Below are 8,565 nucleotides of genomic sequence, written 5' to 3'. Positions count from 1 at the left end.
ACTGTCAAAAGCAAGTACTTGAAGGTGTGCTGTAAGTGTTGGAAACAGAAGAAAGTCGGATGGGGCCATATCGGGACTGTATGGAGGATGATCGATGGCAGTGAACCGAAGGCATCGGACTGCTACACGTGTCGCAGCGCCCTTGTGTGGTCCGGCGCTATCATGCTGTTGGAGGGGTGCTTCACGTGTGGACAAACTCGTCGAATTCGAAAGTCGATTACAGGCCCGTTGATCCTCACTCATCGACGTAGTTACGTTACACACTGCCATGTTACACACTACAAGTCGGAGAGCTCTGGAGGCAGAAGGTTGCATATATGCAGACATGAAGAATAAAGATGTAGAATATTAACAACGTTTATTTCATTTAAAAAGATGTACATCTTCTCGCATAAAAATGCAGTAACGCGTATAATGTGACGTAATAAGCTCTATAATATTCCTTGAAATGAAAGAACTGCTTCCGTTTGGTGTTGACACGGAAGGAATATACTCTTATTTAACCACTCACAACAGTTTGCTTGTATTATATAATCTCTAAACGTGACGTTCAATGAGAAGAATTGGGGAAATCACGCTATGGAGAAAAAAAGAGACAAACGAATCGAATAAGTAACGTCTCTGAGATAAGTGTGGAACTTTGGGAATGGGTAGTGACTATAAACGTTTAGTACCACGTAGTTACTATTGGTTCTGAAGAGATTCTGAAATGATGAGAGTCAATAAATTCTGCTGGGCGAAATGTTTAGGTAATTTCCAACTAAGTGGTATCATCAGATAATAGCGCAGTTCATGTTATTATTAGCTGGTTCGTGCTGGCAAATTTCCGTGTGAGCGACATGCTGTTGTGAGTAGGTGCGATAACATAATGTTGGAAGAACCGCCCTCGCAAAACAGAATGACTGCAATAAATGCAAGCGTCAGGGCGAAGAGTATCTTGGGCATTACTGTTGTAAAGAGCCGGCCACGGTGGTCTCGCGGTTCTAGGCGCGCAGTCCGGAACCGTGGGATTGCTACGGTCGCAGGTTCGAATCCTGCCTCGGGCATGGATGTGTGTGATGTCCTTAGGTTAGTTAGGTTTAAGTAGTTCTAAGTTCTAGGGGACTAATGACCACAGCAGTTGAGTCCCATAGTGCTCAGAGCCATTTTTGTTGTAAAGAACAAGTTCTATAAGTGAAAGGAACAAGTTTGTTCTCAAATTATACACACAGTGTTTACCGTACATATCAACAGTATTGTGCACATATTTTGAGTGCAATGCAGATATAGACACAAATACAGATGGGGCTGAAAATGAAACGAAATGAAGTTACCTGCAACGATCTGCTCGACTCCACGTGTTATCCTACTCTGCATGGGAATAACACGGTTTATGATCACTTGCACTGCCACTGACGCAGGGGATGGCGGAACAAAGAAGGCTCTTGTGGTCGATGACGGTGGAGTTAACGAAGTGAACGATTAGGCAGAAGCAAAGTCCAGAGAATAGTGGAAGTCGTCAGAAGTGGGCGCAAACTGTCCTTGAAGCAATCGGAACTGAAAGCGAAAACACAGGGAAGGTCAGTCAGTTTACTAATCAACGGCCCATATCGAACACCTCAATGAAATACTGAGACTGTCGGACAAACGCGGACCCGTAGTATTATTTACTGGCACCATCCCATCAGTGCCCGGGTGCCCCATGACATGTTAATGGTCGTGGCGGCGGGCTCTACGAGACCGAATTGCGGCTGTAGTGTGAAGCCTGAGTGATTCTGACCTCTCATTGGTATTGATATTCGGGCTGGGTAGGGAATCCGAATCACTGTCGGACACTAAATTACGTGTATCTTACACCAGAATAGGCAGAAAACAAGTTTCAAAATTTTCTCCTTAGGGTATGCCTTCACCATATACAGGGTGTTACAAAAAGGTACGGCCAAACTTTCATGAAACATTCCTCACACACAAATAAAGAAAAGATGTTATGTGGACATGTGTCCGGAAACGCTTAATTTCCATGTTAGAGCTCATTTTAGTTTCATCGGTATGTACTGTACTTCCTCGATTCACCGCCAGTTGGCCCAATTGAAAGAAGGTAATGTTGACTTCGGTGCTTGTGTTGACATGCGACTCACTGCTCCACAGTACTAGCATCAAGCACATCAGTACGTAGCATCAACAGGTTAGTGTTCATCACGAACGTGGTTTTGCAGTCAGTGCGATGTTTACAAATGCTGAGTTGGCAGATGCCCATTTGATGTATGGATTAGCACGGGGCAATAGCCGTGGCGCTGTACGTTTGTATCGAGACAGATTTCCAGAACAAAGGTGTCGCGACAGGAAGATGTTCGAAGCAATTGATCGGCGTCTTAGGGAGCACGGAACATTCTAGCCTATGACTCGCGACTGGGGAAGACCTAGAACGACGAGCACACCTGCAATGGACGAGGCAATTCTTCGTGCAGTTGACGATGACCCTAACGTAAGCGTCAGAGAAGTTGCTGCTGTACAAGGTAACGTTGACCACGTCACTGTATGGAGAGTGCTACGGGAGAACTAGTTGTTTCCGTCAGCAGCTGATTCGCCTCCACGGGTACACTTCTGCGAATGGTTCATCCAACAATGTGTCAATCCTCATTTCAGTGCAAATGTTCTCTTTACGGATGAGGCTTCATTCCACCGTGACCAAATTGTAAATTTTCACAATCAACATGTGTGGGCTGACGAGAATCCGCAAGCAATTGTGTAATCACGTCATCAACACAGATTTTCTGTGAACGTTTGGGCAGGCATTGTTGGTAATGTCTTGATTGGGCCCCATGTTCTTTCCACCTACGCTCAATGGAGCACTTTATCATGATTTCATACAGGATACTCTACCTGTGCTGCTAGGACATGTGCCTTTACAAGTACGACACAACATGTGGGTCATGCACGATGGAGCTCCTGCACATTACAGTCGAAATGTTCGTACGCTTCTCAACAACAGATTCGGTGACCGATGGATTGGTAGAGACGGACCAATTCCATGGCCTCCACGCTCTCCAGACCTCAACCCTCCTGACTTTCATTTATGGGGGCACGCAACCTCGGTACCAAATGCAGAGACTCTTCGTGCTTGTATTGTGGACGGCTGTGATACAATACGCCATTCTCCAGGGCTGCATCAGCGCATCAGGGATTCCATGCGACGGAGGGTGGATGCATGTGTCCTCGCTAACGGAGGACATTTTGAACATTTCCTGTGACAAAGTGTTTGAAGTCACGGTGGTACGTTCTGTTGCTGTGTGTTTCCATTCCATAATTAATGTGATTTGAAGACAAGTCATAAAATGAGCTCTAACATGGAAAGTAAGCGTTCCCGGACACAAGCCCACATAACATTTTTTCTTTCTTTGTGTGTGAGGAATGTTTCCTGAAAGTTTGGCCGAACCTTTTTGTAGCACCCTGTATATTTACCGTGTGCAGGTTCGTGTATAAGGATTTAGACAAAATAAACCAGTGTAAGGAGCTAACTTAAAATGTTTCTTTCCGTAATAGAAGATTGTGTCGTGTGGTGAGACTATGGAAGTAAGAACAGATTACTTGAGTTAGAAGTAAATTTCCAAACAGCGCGTTTTATTGGGGCTGGTGAAGCAGTCAGCCCGCTGGGATAAGGGCGTTATTCATGGTAGGCATATCCATCTAGATGTTTCAGAGCTACAGACACGCGTGCCCAGTGCATTCCGCGGTCCTAACGACGCAGGAAGTGGAGTGAGTAACGCAGGGAGTGGCCGTGCCGCGCAGTTTTGGACGTGGAGGCCGGCGGTCAGCGTTGCCGACCTTGTGCTCTGGGCGCGGCAGCGGCGACCGCGGGCCTCCACGTCCAAAGCTGACGAGGGGAGCTGCCGGGTCACGCCCAGGCCAGCAGCGTGTGAGGGGCAACCCGGCTCGCTCGGCGACGCGGGCGTCGATCAGCAGCATCTAGAGCAGATAAGCAGTTGAAAGAGCAAATAAGCAGTTACTAGTATCCCACTTAGTAAATGAGTAGACTTCATTTACTTCCGGTACGATGGACGTGGATGAATTATTGGCAAATTTTAAGCATATCATAAATCACGCATTGGACAAGTATGTGCCAAAAATGTGGGTTATGGACGGAAAAGACCCAACGTGGTTTAACAGCGCAATTCGGAGAATGCTCAGGAAGCAAAGGCAGTTGCACTCACGGTACATGAAAGATCGGGAGAATGAGAACAGGCAAAAGTTGGTAGAGATTCGTGATGCTGTAAAAAGAGCGATGTGCGAAGCATACAACCACTACCACCGTCATACCTGAGCAAAAGATCTTGCTGAAAACCCCAGGAAATTCTGCTCTTACGTAAAATCGGTAAGCGGGTCGAAGACTTCCACCCAGTCACTCACTGATCAGCCTGGCCAGGCAACAGAATACAGCAAAACGAAAGCTGTAATTTTAAATTTAGCATTTGGCAAATCTTTCACGTAGGAGGATCGTACAAACATACCGCCGTTTAAATCTCGTACAGATTCCAGTATGGAGCACATAGTGATGAACATCCCTGAGGTTATGAAGCAGCTGAGTGGGTTGAAAATAAATAAATCGCCAGGTCATGATGGGATTCCAATTCGGTTTTACAGAGAGTACTCTACTGCATTGGCTCCTTGCTTAGCTTGCATTTATCACGAATCTCTTGCCCAACATAAAGTCCCGAGCGACTGGAAACAAGCGCAGGTGACCCCTGCATATAACAAGGATAGATGGACGGATCCTCAAAATTACAGACCAATATCCTTAACATCAGTTTGTTGCAGGATTCTCGAACATATTCTCAGTTCGCATATAATGAATTTTCTTGAGACAGAGAAGTTGCTGTGCATGCATCAGCACGGCTTTAGAAAGCATCGCTCCTACGAAACGCAACTCGCCATTTTTTCACATGATATCTTGCGAACCATGGATGAAGGGTATCAGATGGATGCCATATTCCTTGACTTCCGGAAAACGTTTGACTCGGTATCCCACTGTAGACTCCTAACAAAGGTACGAGCATATGGAACTGCTTCCCAAATATGTGAGTGGCTCGAAGACTTCTTCAGTAATAGAAACCAGTACGTTGTCCTCGATGGTGAGTGTTCATCGCAGGTGAGGGCATCATCTGGAGTGCCCCAGGGAAGTGTGGTAGGTCCGCTGTTGTTTTCTATCAACACAAATGATCTTTTAGATAGGGTGGATAACAATGTGCGGCTGTTTGCTGATGATGCTGTGGTGTACGGGAAGGTGTCGTCGTTGAGTGACTGTAGGAGGATACAAGATGACTTGGACAGGATTTGTGATTTTCGTAAAGAATGGCAGCTAACTCTAAATGTAGATAAATGTAAATTAATTCAGATAATAGGAAAAAGAATCCCGTAATTTTTGAATACTCCAATAGTAGTGTAGCGCTTGACAAATTCACGACGATTAAATATTTGGGCGTAACATTGCAGAGCGATATGAAGTGGGACAAGCATGTAATGTCAGTTGTGGGGAAGGCGGATAGTCGTCTTCGGTTCGTTGGTAGAATTTTGGGAAGATGTGGTTCATCTGTAAAGGAGACCGCTTATAAAACACTAATACGACCTATTCTTGAGTACTGCTCGAGCGTTTCGGATCCCTATCAGGTCGGATTGAGGGAGGACATAGAAGCAATTCAGAGGCGGGCTGCTAGGTTTGTTACTGGTAGGTTTGATCATCACTCGAGTGTTATGGGAATGCTTCAGGAACTCGGGTGGGAGTCTCTAGAGGAAAGGAGGCGTTCTTTTCGTGAATCGCTACTGAGGAAATTTAGAGGACCAGCATTTGAGGTTGATTGCAGTACAATTTTACTGCCACCAACTTACATTTCGCGGAAAGACCACAAAGATAAGAGAGGAGAGATTAGGGATCGTACAGAGGCATATAGGCAGTCTTTTTTCCCTCGTTGTGTTTGGGAGTGGAACAGGGAGAGAAGATTCTAGTTGTGGTACGAGGTACCCTCCACCACGCACCGTATGGTGTATTGCAGAGTATGTATGGAGATGTAGATGTAGTAATCAACCCCTTCAGCAGATAGGAGCATTGTTACATCCAAGCTCAACGGCCGAAATTCTGGAGGTGATTCAATGAGTCTGTTGAATATTTTAATACCAGGGACCCGTGGTTTCAGCCGGCTCATTACACAGCCATTGCATTTCGTTTTATTTCTTACTCTCATTTACTTTTGTATCTGTATCGCACTCAGGACAGCTGATCAATACTGTAAATGTCGACGATTCACACTTAACGTTTCTCATTTCAAAGCAGACTTGTTCCACTCACCCATCGAACTTGCTGTTCAGAACAGTAATTCCCTCAACAGTTGAGTTCTATTCTGTTCTGTTTCGGATTTCATTTACCCAGCAGTGTTAGTTGTATACTGAAATTAAATGAAATGATCGAATGCCATTGTTGGCCGGGAGGCCTCATGCGGATGAGTACGGCCGCCGAACTGCAAATCCTTTTCAGTTGACGCCACATCGGCGACTTGCGAGTCAATGATGATGAACTGATGTTGATGGACACACAACACCCAGTCATCTCGAGGCAGAGAAAAATCCATGACCCCGCCGTGAATCGAACCCGGGACCCCGTGCGTGGGTAGCTGGAATGCTACTGCAAGACCACGAGCTGCGGTCGATGAGGTGGCAATAGTCATGGGACACCTCCTAATGTTGCGTCGGACCTCCTTTAGTCCGGAGTAGTACAGCAGCTCGATGTGGCATAGACTCTACAAGTCGTTGGAAGTCCCCTGCAGAAATGCTGAGCCATGCTCTCTCTACGGCCGACCATAATGGTTGCCGGTTGCCGGTTCAGGACTTTGCGCACGAACTGACCTCTCGATTATGCCCCATAAATGTTCGATGAGATTCAAGTGGGGCGACCTACGTGACGGAATCATTCGCTCGAACTGTCCAGTACCAACTGCGGACAATTGTGGCCTGGTGACATGGCGCATTGTCATCCTTAAAAATGCCATCATTGTTTGGAAACATGAAGTCCACGAATTGCTACAAATGGTCTTCAAGTAGCCGAACATAAACATTTCCAATAAATGATCACTTCAGTTAGATTAGAGGACCGACTTCATTCCATGAAAAGATAGCCCACACCATTATGGAGCCACCACTAGCTTGCAAGCTGCCTCGTTTACTATCAGAGTCCATGGCTTCTTGAGGTCTGCACCACATTCGAACGCTAACGTCAGATCTCACCAACCGACATCGGGCCTCACCTTACCAGGCCACGGTTTTCCAATTGTCTAGCGTCGTATCGAATTGCTAACGAGCCCTGGAAAGGCGCTGCAGGCGATGTTCTGCTTTTAGCAAAGGCACTGGCATCGGTTGTCTGTTGCCTTAGTCCATTAACGCCAAATTTCGCCTTACTGTCCTAACAAATACGTTCGTCATGCGTCCCCCATTGATCTCTGCGGTTATTTCACACAGTGTTGCTTGTCTGTTAGCACTGAAAACTATACGCAATCACCGCTGCTCTCGGTCGTTAAGTGAGGCCTTTGGCGACTGCGCTGTCCGTGGTGAGAGGTAATGCCCGAAATTTGGTATTCTCGGCACACTCTTGTCTCTGTGAATTTCGGAATATTGAATTCTCTAACGATTTCCGTGATAGAATACACCATGCGTCTCGATTCAACTAACATTCCGCGTTCAAAGTCTGCTAATTCCAGTCGTCCACCCACAATAACGTTAGAAAGCTTTTCGCATGAATCACCTGAGTCCAAATGACAACTCCGCTAATCAATGCCCTTTTATGTGTTGTGTACACGGTGCTACCGCCATCTCTATATATACACATCGCTATCCCGTGAGTTTTGTAGCCTCGGCGCACGTTAACAGTGATAAGAAGCCGTCTGGACAGATTTGCTGATGAAGAGTTGGCCGATGTGCATCTTGTGTGTGGATTCGCTGAATGAAATGGAAGAGGGTCTCAGAGACACTATGGTAGGCTGTTCTCTCAGCGCCGGCAACCATATCTCCGCCCTTTAGTAACTGTACGCCTACCCTTTCTTTTCGTTTTCTGTTGAAACTTTTGCTGAATGTACATTACTGTCTGGTTCACTGTTGTGAAGGTATTTTCATAGGGACAAAGGCAGCTGACGCAACAAACAGAATAAATCGTTATAACGTTATCTGTATTACTAAATGGGTAAAACCCGATCTACAGTGCACGGTACTAGTGGAGTTGTTGTTGATACACAGAGGTGAGGCCGGCCGTTGTGGCCGAGCAGTTCTAAGCGCTTCAGTCTGGAACCGCGCGACCACTACGGTCGCAGGTTCGAATCCTGCCTCGGGCATGGATGTGTGTGATGTCCTTAGGTTAGTTAGGTTTAAGTAGTTCTAAATTCTAGGGGACTGATGACCTCATATGTTATGTTCCATAGTGCTCAGAGCCATTTGAACCACAGCGGTGACTAGATCAACCCAGATGTGAAGGTGGGGTAACGCATGAAAAGAGCTGTAACACTAGTGATCAAAGTTTAGCTGTTAGACATATCTCGTTTATCAAAACCT

This window comes from Schistocerca gregaria, chromosome 3 (assembly GCF_023897955.1).
Source record: "Schistocerca gregaria isolate iqSchGreg1 chromosome 3, iqSchGreg1.2, whole genome shotgun sequence".
NCBI lineage: Eukaryota > Metazoa > Arthropoda > Insecta > Orthoptera > Acrididae > Schistocerca > Schistocerca gregaria.
This window is presented reverse-complemented; position numbering follows the sequence as displayed.